The following is a 17,031-nucleotide window of genomic DNA, read 5'->3' as shown; positions in this document are numbered from 1 at the left end:
AAGGCAATGGATGATGGTCCAAGTGCTTGGGCCCTGCACCTGTGTGGGAGACCCGGAGGAAGCACCTGGCTCCTGGCTTCGGATCGCTGTGTCGGCCGCAGCACACTGGCCTTGGCAGCCATTTGGGGGGTGAACCAACAGAAAAAGGAAGACCTTTCTTTCTCTCTCTCTCTCTCTCTCTCTCTAACTCTGCCTGCCTGTCTGTCTCTGTCTCTGTCTCTCTCTCTCTCTCTATATATATATATATATTTATATAACTGAGGCTGCATTGTGGTGTAAAAGGTAAAGCCACCGCCTGCAGTGCCAGCATCCCATGGGTGCCAGTTTGAGTCCCGTCTGTTCCACTTCCGATCCAGCTCTCTGCTATGCCTGGGAAAGCAGTAGAAGATGGCCTAAGTCCCTGGGCCCCTGCACCTGCATGGGAGACCCAGAAGAAGCTCCTGGCTCCTGGCTTTCTCTCTCTCTGCCTCTCCTTCTCTCTGTGTAACTCTTTCAAATAAATAAACAAACAAATCTTTGAAAAAATATATTACCAAACTGAATCCGACAGCACGTTAAAAGGGTCATACACTATAGTCAAGTGAGATTTATTCTAGGAAAGAAATAATGATTTTACATATGAAAATCAATATAATAGCTCATATTACTAAAATGAAGGAAAAAGCACATAATCATCTCAACAGATGGAGAAAAAGCTTTGACAAAATCTAAGACTTTTTTGTAGTAAGAAACACTCAGCAAATTAGAAATACAGGTAAACTTCCTCAACTTTACAATAGACATCTATAACAATTCCACAGATAACATCATGTTTAATGGTGAAAAACAAAAATGGGCCGGCGCCGCGGCTCACTAGGCTAATCCTCCGCCTTGCGGCGCCGGCACACCGGGTTCTAGTCTCGGTCAGGGCACCGGATTCTGTCCCGGTTGCCCCTCTTCCAGGCCAGCTCTCTGCTGTGGCCCAGGAGTGCAGTGGAGGATGGCCCAAGTGCTTGGGCCCTGCACCCCATGGGAGACCAGGAGAAGCACCTGGCTCCTGCCTTTGGATCAGCGCGGTGCGCCGGCCGCAGCGGCCATTGGAGGGTGAACCAACGGCAAAGGAAGACCTTTCTCTCTGTCTCTCTCACTGTCCACTCTGCCTGTCAAAAACAAACAAACAAACAAAAAAAAACCTGAAAAATGTCCTCCTAAGATCAAGAACAAATGTCTAGTCTTACCATTTCTATTCAACACTATACTCAAAGTTCTAGCCTGGGCAATCAGGCAAGAAAAATACACAATAATAAAAGGCATCCAGATTGGAAAGACATAAAACTATCTCTATTCACAGATGACATCATCTTACATACAGAAAACCCTAAAAAAATCAGCACAAAACAGAATGAGTTCAGCAAACTTTTTTTTTTATTTCAGCAAATTTATAGAATATAAAATCAAAATTCGTTATAAAATCAAAATTAATTATACACTAGTGTATACATAGAATGAACATTCTAGAAAGGAAATTCAGAAAATAATTCCATATACAATTAACATTTAAAAAATAACATACTTAGGAATATGGGAATGTAAAATGGCCTCTGTGGAAAACAGTTTGGTAGTTATTCAAAAACCTAAACACAGAATTGCAATTCCCAACTGGCAAACCATCCTGCATTTCCCACCCAAAGTAATCACACCATTCTTTCTGTCTATGAGGGCCAGAAAACTAGATGTGTTCTTCAGCGGGTTTTTTCCTTTCCCTTTTCTCCTCCAACATCAATTCAAAAACTGATAAACCCAAAAGACTTTAATCTCTTCCTCTGTCCACTGTTGGCAACCTTGTTCAAGTCTTAATCTTGTATCCCATAAATTATTGTAGTAGCTTCCCATCTGGACTATGTTTCCAGTTGCATTCTCTTCATCTTTCATATTGTTTTTCTTATTTGTTCCATTAATATTTATCAAATATAAATGAAGAGCCAGGAAATTCTTAAGTCACAGAATTACTACTCATACTTTTTTTTTTTTTTGGACAGGCAGAGTGGACAGTGAGAGAGAGAGACAGAGAGAAAGGTCTTCCTTTGCTGTTGGTTCACGCTCCAATGGCCGCTGCGGCCGGCGCACCACGCTGATCCGATGGCAGGAGCCAGGAGCCAGGTGCTTTTCCTGGTCTCCCATGGGGTGCAGGGCCCAAGCACCTGGGCCATCCTCCACTGCACTCCCTGGCCACAGCAGAGAGCTGGCCTGGAAGAGGGGCAACCGGGACAGAATCCGGCGCCCCGACCGGGACTAGAACCCGGTGTGCCGGCGCCGCAAGGCGGAGGATTAGCCTAGTGAGCCGCGGCGCCGGCCGGTTCTGGATTTCTTTTACAAAACCTGACAGTTTCACACAGTAGTCAAAGAATGTTTGTTGAGTGACTACTTAAAAACCCTATCATTTCACTTATATCTAAATCTCTTTATAAAACATAACAAGTTTAGGAAAGGATTTTTAAAAGCTTTATTCCAACAATAGGCAAACTGAATTTTTAACAAATAAAAAAAATACCATGAGAGGCAGGCATTTGGCCTAGCAGTTAAGACACTCCTATTTCCTCTACCAGAATGTCTAGGTTTCATACATTTCTCCAGCTCCCAACTCCAAATTCCTACTAAAACAACTCTGGGAGGCAATGGTGGTGGTTCAAGTAATTGGGTTCTGGCCACCCAAATAGGAGACTGGGACTGAGTTCCCCATAGTATCCACGTCAGTCCAGCCCCAGCCACTGTGGATACATGGGGGAGTAAACCAGTCACCTGGAGGTCGCTCTCTCTTTTGCTATCAAATTAAAAAAACAAAACAAAACAACAACAACAAAAAAAAACTTAAGATTTATTTATTTCGAAGGCAGTTACAGAGAGAGAGACAGAGAGAAGAAGAGGTAGAGAGGGATATTCCATCTGCAGTTCACACTCTAAATGGCCACAAACATTTGCGGCTATGCCAGGAGGAAGCCAAGAGCATGGGACTCCATCTGGATCTCCCACATGGGCAGCAGGGTCTCAAGCAACTGGGCCATTTTCTGCTGCTTTCTCAGACACTTTAGCAGGGAGCCAGATTGCAAGTGGAGCAGTAGCTCAATCTGCTGTAGCACAATCCAAGTTCTCCCCCTCTCCAACTTTAACAATAATTTTAGTAAGCATACAATGGTAATTTCTGTGAAGATTTCATTAAAAATCCAAATCTAACAATCTCCTTTCTAAATAATATTACCATCTTAGTTACTTGAATTAACTGAGCATATACTCCAAGGTAAAATTTTTCTCTAACTTCAAATTTAAATTTGTGATTACTTTCCCAAGACCAAAACTAATCACTCATATTACACCGTTCTGCTTGCTAATATAGTCTTGTCTCAGGAATTACACAAATTATATAAAGCTAAAATCTGTATGCTAGAATTTATATCATTAACTATGCAATGGAGGGAATGAGTAGTCCCCGCCTGCAGTACAGGCATCCCAGATGGGCGCCGGCTGGAGTCCCAGCTGCTCCACTTTGGATCCAGCTCTCTGCTATGGCCTGGGAAGGCAGCAGAGGATGGCCCAAGTCCTCGGGACCTCTCACTCACAGGGGAGACCGAGAGCAAGCTCCTGGCTCCTCACTTTGGATCGGTGCAGCTCCAGCCATTGTGGTCATCTGGGGAGTGACCTACCAGATGGAAAATCAATCTCTCTCTCTCTCTCTCTGCCTCTCTGTAACTCTGCCTTTCAAATAAATAAATCTTTTTTAAAAAAAAATTATAGGGACCAGCGCTGTGGCACAGGGGGTAAAGCCACTGCCTGCAGTGCTGGCATCCCATATGGGTGCTAGTTCAAATCCCAGCTGCTCCACTTCTGATCCAGCTCTCTGCTATGACCTGGGAAAGCAGAATAAGATGGCCCAGGTCCTTGGGCCCCTGCACCCACGTGGGAAGACCCAGAGGAGGCTCCTGGCTCCTGGCTTCGGATTGGCACAATTCTGGCAGTTGCAATCATCTGGGGAGTGAACCAACAGATGGAAGACCTCTCTCTCTCTCTCTCTCTGTGTGTGTGTGTGTGTGTGTGTGTCCCTTTCTGTGTAACTCTGACTTTCAAATAAATAAATTTTTTTAAAAAATGTATACTAGGGCCGGCGCCGCGGCTCACTAGGCTAATCCTCCGCCTAGCGGCGCCGGCACACCGGGTTCTAGTCCCGGTCGGGGCGCCGGATTCTGTCCCGGTTGCCCCTCTTCCAGGCCAGCCCTCTGCTGTGGCCAGGGAGTGCAGTGGAGGATGGCCCAGGTGCTTGGGCCCTGCACCCCATGGGAGACCAGGAAAAGCACCTGGCTCCTGGCTCCTGCCATCGGATCAGCGCGGTGCGCCGGCCGCAGCGCGCCAGCCGCGGCGGCCATTGGAGGGTGAACCAACGGCAAAAGGAAGACCTTTCTCTCTGTCTCTCTCTCTCACTGTCCACTCTGCCTGTCAAAAAAAAAAAAAAAAAAAAAAAAAGTATACTACTTTATACAGTCAGTTCTACTACATTTTCTTTTAAAGATTTTATTCCTTTATTTGAGAGGTAGTTATAGACAGACAAAGAGAAAAAGGCCTTCCATCCACTGGTTTACTCCCCAAATGGCTACAACGGCCAAAGCTGAGCCAATCTGAATCCAGGAGCCAGGAGCTTCTTTCAGGTCTCCCATGTGGGTTCAAGGGCTCAAGCACTTGGGCCATCTTCCACTGCTTTCCGAAGCCACAGCAGAGAGCTGCATCAGAAGAGAAGCAATTGGGACTAGAACTGGTGCCCGTATGGGATGCTGGTGCCACAGTTGGAGGCTTAGCCCACTACACCACAGCGCCAGCTCTGCTAGTACACTTATTTTGAAAACAATTTTAGGATAATGAGAATTACACAATTACTTATGCTCAATTTTATCTCTGAGAAAAACCAGGTGAATACAGAAAACTGTATCTGATGGAACAAAGATAAAAGCCTCAGCCATTCTCACTCATGGCCCCAAAGAGATAAACACTGGAATTTATTCCTTGTCCTTGAATCTCAATTGGGTCTCACATCCTATTTTGCCTTTACACTTCTGCATTCTTTCTTTCTTTTTTTTGTTTTTTAATTATTTATTTGAAACTCAGAGTTACACAGAGAGAAGGAGAGGCAGAGAGAGAGAGAGGTCTTCCAATCCGATGGTTCACTCCCCAATTGGCTGCATCGGCCTGATCCGAAGCCAGGAGAGCTTCTTCTGGGTTTCCCACGCAAGTGGAGGGGCCCAAAGACTTGGGCCATCTTCTACTGCTTTCCCAGGCCATAGCAGAGAGCTGGATCACAAGTGGAGCAGCCGGGTCTCGAACTGGCGCCCATATAGGATGCTGGCGCTTCAGGCCAGGGCATTAACACACTGTGCCACAGCGCTGGCCCCTACACTTCTGCATTCTTTCCCAGGTTCCCAAACCCACCCCCCACCCCCCACCCCCGCCCCTGCACCGGCATGGCCACCTGAAAGACCAATTGCTGGGCCACCAGAAAGACCAGTTCCAGGAATTCACCTCCACCTGCTATCCCCACCCCCACCCCTAGCCCTCCTAAAATATAAAAGGGCCTGGCCCCTGGGGTTGGGGCCTTCTGCCACATATTCCATCAACGTGCATGCTGGCAGATAGTCACCCACCTCTACGAACTTATTTTCTCTGAATAAATTCGGTCTGTCTGTAGATTTGTATACCGTCTCCTTTCTATTCTGCGCCTCCTTTCCTAACATTTTTGGTGCCCATGTGTGGAGGCAACAGTCTGCACCTCTTTTCCTAACAGTACCCAACTGAACCAAGTATATTAACTTTATTTTCCGTTTTCTTGATGTTCTGGCTTATGGAGCATTCCTGAAACAGGAGAGACTTTCCCTCCCAGGGCTAGCCAACTCTTAAAGATAGTAAACAATTCACTAAGAAATGCTCTTTCATATGTAAACTAAACAATCCAAAGCCCCTACTCCACAATTACCTCCTTTATTTAGCTGGTAACTCTAGGCCATTTTTCCTCTGCCTTAATCATACAATTCATGGCCAGCTACTGGACAACTCCAAAGAGCCCCTGTACCCTAACACTCACTGAAATTATTGAAAAGCCCATCCTAAATCTGTTTCATCTATTTCTTCTCACAGAAACCACATTTTCTTCCAGCTCCTTCTGCCTTTTGCCTCCTGAATAGCTTAGTGCTTCCCCCAAGTGGTCCAGCAAGATGCAGCACGTTCCTTCCTCTTGGAACTGTAACTATATTTTCATTGACAACAGCAAATCTATTGGTCTCATCATTCCTGGAAATAACAACATATACTTTAAAACACCAAGCCACAAAAGAATATACAACACATACACATTTTAAGTATGTATAACCTACTTCACTAAATGTTCACTCTGTGTTACATCATTGTATCTTACAATTTTTCATTTGATTTCAAATAACCTGTCTTCCACCACTTCACAGGAACTCACAAGTGCAACTCTTCCTATATTTGCTTCTTTGAAGATAAAGGACAATAATTATTGCAGTGTTTATGCATTTATTAATTAACCATTTAAAAAGTATAAAAGTGTGCTACTTTTTAAAGATTTTTTTATTCATTTGAAAGCCAGAGTCACAGAGAAAGAGGTACAGAGAGTGAGACAGAGAAAGAGAGAGAGAATCCTCCATCTGTTGGTTCACTATCCAAATGGCCACAAGAGCTGGGGCTGGGCCAGGCCGAAGTCAGTAGCCAGGACCTTCTTCCAGGTCTCCCACATAGGTGTAGGAGCCCAAACACTTATAGCATCTTCCACTGCTTTCTTAAGTGCAACACCCATTTGGGATGCTGGTACCACAGGCCGCAGTTAAACCTGCTATGCCATAACTGGCCCCGTTACCATTTTTATTAACTTTTCTTTTTTAATGTGTCACTGAAAAATTCTGGAGTGTTTTGCTCCTAACTTTCTTTGAAAGTCCTGTGGTTCCTACTGTGCAATTTTATAAAACATGGTGTTGTAAAATATGGTGATTCTCAGTAATACACACATTGTGTAAATAGTGCAACTATCTGTACTTATATCTAAAGTTCAGTGCTATCCAGTACTATTCTCTAACAAATACAATGAGCTTGTGAACTCCTCTACAGATTCCTTAGTAGCAACAAATATTAATTTGCTAAATAACTGTTCCTATATACTTCTTAATCCAGTTCACTAAGGTAATTTATATTCAAAAAATTTCACTCATTTTTAGTGCACAACGTAATCATTTTTGATATACATATATTCTTGTTACAACAACCAAAATCAAGAATATTTTCGGCCGGCGCCGCGGCTCATGAGGCTAATCCTCCACCTGCGGCGCCGGCTCCCCGGGTTCTAGTCCCGATTGCTCCTCTTCAAGTCCAGCTCCCTGCTGTGGCCTGGGAAGGCAGTGGAGGATGGCCCATTGCTTGGGCCCTGCACCTGCATGGGAGACCAGGAGGAAACACCTGGCTCCTGGCTTTGGATTGGCGCAGTGCAAACGGCTGTAGCAGCCATTTGGGGGGTGAACCAACGGAAGGAAGACCTTTCTCTCTCTCTCTCTCTCTCTCTTACTGTGTATAACTCTCTGTCTCTCTCTCTCACTGTGTAACTCTGCCTGGCAAATAAAAAAAAAGAATATTTTCAGGGGTGGGTGTTGGCACAGGACTTGAGATACCTGCATCCCATAAAGGAGTGCTGGTCTGATTCTGGTCCCAGCTACACTTCTTATTCCAGCTTCCTGGTGATTAGCACCTGGGGAAGGCAGCAGGTGATGACAGGATACTTAGTTTCCTGTTACCCATGTAGGAGACTGGAACTGAATTTTGAGCTCCTAGTTTTGGCCTGGCCCAGCCCTGGCTATTGAGGGCATTTGGGAAATGAACTAGTGGATGGAAGAGACCTCTCTCCCTACACATTTAAAATAAACAAAATTAATTAATCAAAAATTTTTAAAGGAATATTTCAATTTCCCCAAAAGATTTCAATAGATGTGGATTCAATTCCTGTCACTATACTTTTTTAGTTTTGGCCTTTTCTAGAACTTCACATAAATGGAATCATATCATATACCTTATTGGTTTTGGTGGCTGCCCATTTTCACTTAACATATACTTCTGAAATTCATTCATTGGTGAGTAGTAGTCAACACAATATGTTTATCTATTCATCAATTGATGGTCATTTATCTCCAATTTCTGGCCAATATGCATAAAGTTGCTACGATTGCTTTTATTTGTATAGGAATCTTTTGTGAGTATATGTGTTATCGCTTATCTTGGATAAATTCCTAGGAGTGAGACTGCTGGTAGATGTACATTTCCTAAGATTCAGTCAAACTGCCAATATTTTGCTTCCAGGGGGCTGGCACCATGGCACAGTAGGTTAATCCTACACCTGTGGTGCTGACATCCCATATGGGCGCCGGTTCTAGTCCTGACTGCTCCTCTTCCAATCCAGCTCTCTGTTGTGGCCTGGGAAAGCAGAAGATGGCCCAAGTCCTTGGGCCCCTGCACCGACACAGGAGATCAGGAAGAAGCACCTGACTCCTGGCTTTGTATCAGTGCAGTTCCCGCCATTGCGGACATTTAGGGAGTGAACCAACGGAAAGAAGACCTGTCTCTCTGTCTCTCCCTCTCACTGTCTGTAACTGTACCTTTCAAATAAAATAAATAAAAACCTAAAAAAAAAATGTTTCCTTCCATACCAACAAACACATGGTATTTGTGGTCAGTCTTTTTTCATTCTAAGATGACCTAAGTAAGACTTTCTCTACTTTTCCTTATCTGATAAACCATTAATGTCAATCAGGGAGCCAACACTGTGGCATGGCGTGTAACCAGCAACCCATATGGGCACAAATTTGAGTCCCACTCCACCTCTAGTCCAGCTCCCTGCTAGTGGCCTGGGAAAAGCAGCAGAAGATGGCCCAAGTTTTGGGGTCCCTGGCCCCAAGTGGGATACCTGGACAAAGCTCCTGGCTACAGTTAGGCCCAAATTTGGCTATTAGAGCCATATGGAGAGGGGACCAGAAGATTGATAATCTCTCTCTGGGTGTTTCCCTCTTTCTCTGTAGCTCTTTCAAACAAGTAAATAAATCTTAAATAAATAAATAAATAAATAAAGTCAATTAGATGTTAAGGACTGCTAAAATATCATAGAAGAAGCAAAAATTATTCATCTGTAACAATTAAAAATTCACTCTGCTCCAAGGTCACAGAAATAGAATTTAGAGCTAAAAGGAACCATAAACTAAATTTTATACTTTCAGTTCAGGGAACAAAGACAAGAAATAAAACGAGGGGCCTATGCTGTGGCTGTATTAAACTGCTGCTTGTGACTCCAACATCCCATATGGTCTCAGCTACTCCACTTCAAATGCAGCTTCTGCTAATATGCCTGCAAAGACAGCAGAAAATGGCCCCCAGTGCTTGGGCCCTTGCCACCCACAGTGGAGACCTAGATGGAGTTCCCAGTTCCAGCTTCAGCCTGGCATAACCACAGCTGTGTGGCCATTTGGGGACTGAACCAGCAAATGAAAGATTTCTGTCTCTCCCTCCTTCTGTCACTCTGCCTTTCAAATAAATAATTTTTTTTTAAAAAAATCACATAGCTAGGAGGCCGGTGTTGTGGCGTAGAAGGTTAAGCCTCCACTTGCAGTATCAGCATTCCATATGGGCACCGGCTCAAGGCCCATCTACTCCACTCCCTGCTAGTGCACCTGGGAAGGCAGCAGAGAATGGCCCAAGTGCTTGGACCCCTGCACCCACGTGGGAGACCTTGAAGAAGCTCCTGGCTTCAGATCGGCCAAGCTCCAGCCATTGTGACCATTTGGGGCATGAACTAACAGATGGAAAATCACACACGCACCCCGCCTCTGGCTTTCCTTACTGTAACTCCAACTTTCAAATATATCAATCTTCTAAAAAAAAAAAAAAATCACATAGCTAACAAGTGGTAGAACAGAAACCTGAACCCAAAGGGTTTAATTCTAGAATCTCTGTTTATAATTACTATACTACATAGAAAATTGCCAATATATTAAAAATGCAGTGAAGCAATATAGGAAATATACTAAAAAGTGATGATTTAAAAATATATTTATTTCTTTATTTGAAAGTCAGAGGGCCAGCACTGCCTGCAGTGCCAGCACCCAAGATGGGCACCGGTTTGAGTCCCAGCTGCTCCTCTTCTGATCCAGCTCTCTACTATGGCCTGGGAAAGCAGTAGAAGATGGCCCAAGTCCTTGGGCCCCTCCACTCGCGTGGGAGACCCAGAAGAAGCTACTGGCTCCTGGCTTCGGATTGGCACAGTTCCAGTCATTGGGGCCAACTGAGGAGTGAAACCAGCAGATGGAAGACCTCTCTGCCTCTCTTTCTCTCTGTGTGTTAACTCTGACTTTCAAATAAATAAATAAATCTTAAAAAAAAAAAAAAAAGAAAAAAGAAAGAAAGAATCAGGGCAGTCTTTCAAAAATAAATAAATAACTTTAAAAAAAAGTTGTATGGAGAGACAAAAATTTTCCATCTGCTGACTTACAGGTGCTAGACCGATCTGAAGCCAGGAGCTTCTTCTGGGTCTCCGTTCATGGGTGCAGGGACTTAAGAAGTCGGGTCAATTTCTGCTGCTCTCCCAGGCACATTAGCAGGGAGCTGGATTGTAAATGGAGCAGCCAAGACAAACTGGTGCCCATATGGGATGCCAGCTTCAGAGGAAAAGTTTTTACCTGCTATAGCATAGTGCTGGCCTCAAAGTGATGATTCTTAGTAGATAAAATCAGGAATGGTTTTTTATCTTTGAAATGTTCTACATTTATGCATGAATTATTTTTAAAACTATTTTGCCAGAGAATTTTAAAATATCAATAACACAAATAAATGTTACAGATACCTAGAAGTTATAAAACTATATCAAAAATTTAGTCTGGAGTATGTGTTAAGACACCAATTGGCGGCCGGCGCCGCGGCTCACTAGGCTAATCCTCCGCCTAGCGGCGCCGGCACACCGGGTTCTAGTCCGGTCGGGGCACCGGATTCTGTCCCGGTTGCCCCTCTTCCAGGCCAGCTCTCTGCTGTGGCCAGGGAGTGCAGTGGAGGATGGCCCAAGTGCTTGGGCCCTGCACCCCATGGGAGACCAGGAAAAGCACCTGGCTCCTGGCTCCTGCCATCGGATCAGCGCGGTGCGCCGGCCTCAGCGCGGCGGCCATTGGAGGGTGAACCAACGGCAAAGGAAGACCTTTCTCTCTGTCTGTCTCTCTCACTGTCCACTCTGCCTGTCACAAAAAAAAAAAAAATTAAAAAATAAAAAAAAAAGACACCAATTGGCATACCTACATCCCATTTCAGAGTGCCTTGGTTTGATACACACTTCAGTCCTTCCTGATAATGTGGACTCTGGGAGGTGGCAGTGATGGCTCCAGTGACTGGATTCCTGCCACCATGTGGGACATCTGGATCAGGATTGAGTTCCCAACTTTGGCTCAAGCCAGCCCTGGCACAGTCCCAGCCTGCCTGCCTCTCTATCAGATAAAAAGGAGGAGGTAGAAAAGGCAGAGAGAGAAGGAGGGAAAGGGAGATAAAGGGTAAGAGGGAAAAAGTCCTTTTAGTTCATTATTAAAAGATTTTCATTGGGGGCCAGCATGGTGGTGTAGTAGGTTAAGCCTCCACCTGCAGCACTAGCATCCCATTTGGGTGCTGGTTCAAGTTCCAGCTGCTTCTGGAAGAAGCTCCTGGCTCCTGGTTTCAGATTGGGGAGTGACCTTTCTCTCTGTCCTCTCTGTCTGTAACTCTTCCACACAAATAAATAAATAAATCTTAAAAATATACATCCACTTTCATGATTGCCACAGGGGGCAGGTGCTGGGACACAACAGGTTAAGCTACCACTTAGGTAGGACATAGCCATCTCCTGTTGGAGTGCCTGAGTTGCAGTCCTGCCTCTGCTTCTGATCCAGTTTCCTGCTAATGTACACACTGGGAGGAAGAGTGACAGACAGTGAGAGGGAGGGACAGACAGGTCTTTCATCTGCTAGTTCACTCCCCAAATGGCTGCAATGGCCGGAGCTGTGCCAATCTGAAGCCAGGAGCCAGCTTCTTCCAAGTTTCCCACACAGGTGCAGGGGCCCAAATACTTGGGCCATCTTCTACTGCTTTCCCAGTTCATAGCAGAGAGCTAATAAAATCTAATCAATAAAGGAAAGGAAAAAAAAATGTGTAGAGGGCTGGGAGTTTGGCACAGCACTTAAGATGCCCATAGCCCATTATCAGATTACCTGGGTTACAGCCCTAGGCATTCTTTCAATTTTAAGTTTTCGCAAATGCACACCCCAGAATGCAGCAGATGATGGCTTGACTACTTGGGTCCCTGTCACACACATGGGTGACATGGATGGAGTTTGGGGTCCTGGCTTTGTCCTGACTCAGTTCCCAGCTTTTGTGGGCATGAGTAGTTAACCAATGAATCAAAAATCTCTATGTCCCTGCCTGCATGTCTGGCTCTCTGCCTTTCAAATAAATGGTAAATAAAAATGTATAAAAAGAGACTTAAGAAAAAAATCGTAGAATCTCAGTGACTCTCAAAAAATACTACATGTTCCAACACATATGAAATTTGAGTACCATGTTGCATGATAGATTTTAAAAATAAGAATAACCAAAAATTTCTCAATTTTATGAAAATTCCAGTACCCGTCCTTTTTGGTTCATAAAAAAAAAAAACTTTTAATTCCATTTTCTACAAACTTTTTTGCTTAAAATTTTTATTTTACTTATTTGAAAGGCAGAGTTACAAAGCAAGAGCTCTTCCATACACTGATTCACTTCCCAAACAGCCGCAACAGCTAGGGCTGTGTGTCAGGCTGAAGCTAGGAGCCTGGAACTCCATCCTGGTCTCCAATGTGGGTGACAGGGACCCAAGTAGTCAAGCCATCATCTGCTGCTTGGGCACCTTCTGCTGCTTTTCCCAAGCACGTTAGCAGGGAGTGGAATTGGAAGGTAAGCAGCAGGGACTCAAATTAGCAATCACGTGGGATGCCAGCATTGTAGGCGGCAACCTAACCTGCTATGCCACGACACAGGCCTTTCCAGCTTCTGTTCTGACTCCAGCTTCCTGCCATGCAGAGCCTGGGAGGCAGCACTGTAACTGGGTTCAAGTAATTGGGCTCCTGCCTCCCATGAAGGAGACATGTGATTGTTTTCCTGGCTCCAGGCTTCAGCTGCAGCCCATTTCCTGGCATTTGCTAGCACTTGAGAACAGCTCTGTAGATGTCGATGTCTCTCTCTCTGCCTCTCAGATAATTTTTTTAATTTCAAATGCTATCAGTTTTGATCATATGTTAGAAGATATAACCGTAATAGCCAGTCATTAGGGATTTTGAATCATCCATGTTCTAATATCCACATGCTCCCATATATAAAATAACTCATGGGGGGAGAATAATGACAAGATCAAGCATGCTTATTTCAATCAAACTTAACCAACATGCCTTGACTTGATGTGCCTAAAATTATCAAAATCAATTGGGAAAGTAAAATAAGCATAATTCATTAAATATCTACTAGGCCTTTACCTAGTACTTTACCTAGGTACTGACAGTACCTAGGCCTTTACCTAGGTACTGTCCTAGATTCAGAAAGGATTTAGTGGAGAGGCAGATATAGGAATAACTGCAATTCCATTTAATAAATACTTATTAAATAATAAAAGACAGGGCCAGTGCTGTGGCCAGTGCTATGGGGTTAAGCCGCCGCCTGCAGTGCCGGCATCCCATGTGGGTTCTGGTTTCAGTCCTGGCTGCTTCACTTCCTTTCCAGCTGCCTGCTAAATGTCCCTGGGAAAGCGGTGGAAGATGGCCCAAGTCCTTGGGCTCCTTCACCCACGTTGGAGACCAGGAAGAAGCTCCTGGCTCCTGGCTTCAGTATGGCCCAGCCCTGGCTATTACGGCCATTTGCGGGGAGTGAACCAATTAAATGGAAGCTCACTTGCCCCCCCCCTTCCTCTCCCCTTCCCCTCTCCCTCTCTCCTTCTCTGAGGGAGGGGGGAGGAGAGAGGGGGGAGGGAGAGGGAGAAGCTTCCATCCACTGGTTCACTCCCCAATTGGCTACAAGGGCCGGAGCTGTGCGGATCTGTGTGGAACTGAAGCAGAGAGCTACATTGGAAGTGGAGCAGCGCCCATATGGGATGCCGGCACTGCAGGCATCAGCTTAACAGCTACGCCACAGTGCCCGCCCCAGGACTTAAAACTTTTAAAAATATTCATTAGATTCCATTTAATAATTAGTACTATATGTGCTGTGCTAGGCATTAAAAGGGATACAAAATAACTACAGTCTTGATAAAAGCTAAGACAATTAAGTAATTACAAAAAAAAAAAAAAAGGAAAATATCTCATTAAGTAAGTACTAAACTGGGACACTGATCATGAGCCAAAAAGAACTTACAGGAAAAACAAGGACAGTGTGAGCTGGAACAGTTGGGGAAAATTTCATGGAAGAATACTCAAATTGGGGAGGCACTGCAGTCTAACGGGTTAAGCCACTGCCTGCAATGCTGGCATCCCATATCACCACTCGCTGGAGTTCTCTTCTCCCTACTCCATTTCTAACCCAGCTCCCTGCTAATGTACCTGGGAAGGCAGTGGAAGATGACCTAAGTGCTTGGGCCCCTGCCAACCACATGGGAGACCCAGATGAAGCTCCTGGCTTCTGGCTTCAACCTGTCACAGCCTTGGCTGTTGCAGTCATTTGGAAAGTGAATGAGTGGATAGAAGATTCCTGTCTGTAACTCTATCTTTCAAATAAATAAATAAATAAATCTTAAAAAAAAAAATACAAAGAAGAATACTTGAATGGACAGGGAGAACAAGACAAATGAGAGAAAAAGGGAAGCAGAGGCAGCTATTTGGATGACAACATCTCATATCAGAGTGTCTGGGTTTGAGTCCTGGCTCCATTCTCAACCCAACTTCCTGCTAAAGTGCACTGTGCAGGCAGCAGGTCATGACTCAAGTAATTGGGTTCCTGTCAGAAATGTGATAGACACAAATTGAATTACTTTTTAGGCTCTCTTTTCTTAAAAAAAAAAAAATCACCTTTATGTATTTGAAAATTAGAGTGACAGAGAGAGATGGAGACAAAGATACCTCCCATCCACTGGTTCGCTCCCCCAAATCGCGGTGACAGTTGAGGCAGAGTCAGGCTGAAGCTAGGAACCAGGAACTTCATCCAAGTCTCCCACATGGGTTGCAGGGGCCCAAGTTCGTGGGCCATCACCCACTACTTTTCCAGGAGCATTAGCAGAGTTCTGGATCGGAGGAGGAAGAGCAGCCAACTGTCACTCCAATATGGGATGCCGGTATCAGAGGCAACAGCTTAATCCATTGCACCACTATGCAGGCCCCCTTGCTCCCACTTTTGGCTGGACCCAGCCATGGCTATTACAGGCATTTGGAGAATGAACCAGTGGATAGGAGATAGCTCCTTCTCTCTTTCAAATAAATAGATTTTTTAAAAAGATTTATTTACTTCTTTGAATAACAGTTACAAAGAGAGAGGTAGACACACAGAGAGATCTTCCATTCACTAGTTCACTCCCCAAATGATCACAATGTCCTGGGTTGGGCCAGGCTGAAGCCAGGAGCTTCATCTGGGTCTCTCACCTGGGCCCAAGCACTTGAGCCATCCTCTGCCTTTCCCAGGTACATTAGCAAGAAGCTGGATCATAAGTGGAGCACCTGGGACTCGACCTGGCACCCATATGAGATGCAGGGCATTGTAGGCGGCAGCTTAATCCACTGAACCACAACACCAGCCCAATTAATAAATTTTTTTTTAAGGGCAGTAAAGGGACACGAGGAACATAAGCAGAAATGGTATAGTAAGGGCTATATGCTAGGCAGTAATAGGAAATAAGGCTGCACAGACAGGGAGGGGTCGATTACTTACAAACATCATCTCTGGTAAAGACATCAGAACAAATTTAAGAGGGAAGGTTATTAAGGGTAAAGGGACAGAAGAGAGTCTGCAGTAGTGAATAAATTTATAAGAATTCATTTATGCACTTTACTGTTTATATATTATACCACAATTGAAAAAAATAAACATTCAAATACTTGTCAGATGATAAAGTAAGTACTTGCATAGGTTTGAACAAGTGAAAGAGTGTTGTATTAGTAGATAAGTATTAAAGCAATATATAAAAGGATATAAAATGGGAGAGGAAGACAGATGTTCAAATGGCATATAATTAACATAATAATACTAGCTAGAACATAACAAAATATGCCAGGTACATACTAAGAATTTTTCACATGTGATAATTAATTGAATCCTCTAAAGAACCTTATTTTGGGGCATGCATTGTGGCACAGCAGGTTAAGTCACCACTACAATGCTGGCATCCCATATCAGAATGCCAGTTAGAGTTATAGCTATGCAGCTTCTGATGTAGTTTCCTGCTAATATGCCTGGGAAAGCAGCAAAGGATGGCCCAGGTGCTCAGGCTCCTATCACCCATTTAGGAGACCAGAATGGAGTTCTTGGTTCCTGGCTTTGGCTGGGCCCAGCCCTGGCTATTGCAAGTCATTTGGAGAATAAGCTAGTAGATGGAAAATCTCTCTTCCCCTCTCTCTCTCTTTCTCTCTAACTTTCAAATAAATACATAAATAAATAAACCTTTTTAAAAACAGAACCCTATGTAAAATTATCCTTCCTGTTTTACAGATGACAAAACTGAGGCCCAGAGAGATTAAACGACTTATCAAGTTTATATAACAGTAAGAACATTCACCGTGGGGCCAGTGCTGTGGCTTAGAAGGTAAAGCTGGCCGGCGCCATGGCTCACTTGGCTAATTCTCCACCTGCAGCGCCGGCACCCTGGATTCTAGTCCCGGTTGGGGCGCGGGATTCTGTCCCGGTTGCTCCTCTTGCAGTCCAGCTCTCTGCTGGGGCCAGGGAAGGCAGTGGAGGCTGGCCCAAGTGCTTAGGCCCTGCACCCGCATGGAAGACCAGGAGGAGGCATCT

General features: G+C 44.6%; 1 protein-coding gene across 6 annotated transcripts in view; it reads right to left on the bottom strand.

The window, feature by feature from the left end:
* Positions 1-17,031, bottom strand: part of TAOK1 (TAO kinase 1) — a 176,922-nt gene that overhangs the window by 134,752 nt on the left and 25,139 nt on the right. The window contains exon 2 of one of the 6 annotated variants that reach the window (XM_070061154.1): positions 15,153-15,313. The exons of the other annotated variants lie outside the window; for them this stretch is intronic. The gene's annotated coding sequence lies outside the window, so the exon portion shown is untranslated. The remainder of the gene's footprint in view (positions 1-15,152; positions 15,314-17,031) is intronic. 6 annotated transcript variants of the gene reach the window in all.

The sequence above is a fragment of the Oryctolagus cuniculus genome, chromosome 17 (genome assembly GCF_964237555.1).
Source record: "Oryctolagus cuniculus chromosome 17, mOryCun1.1, whole genome shotgun sequence".
Classification (NCBI taxonomy): Eukaryota; Metazoa; Chordata; class Mammalia; order Lagomorpha; family Leporidae; genus Oryctolagus; species Oryctolagus cuniculus.
The sequence above is the reverse complement of the archived record's forward strand: the minus strand, read 5'-3'. Positions and strand labels throughout refer to the sequence as shown.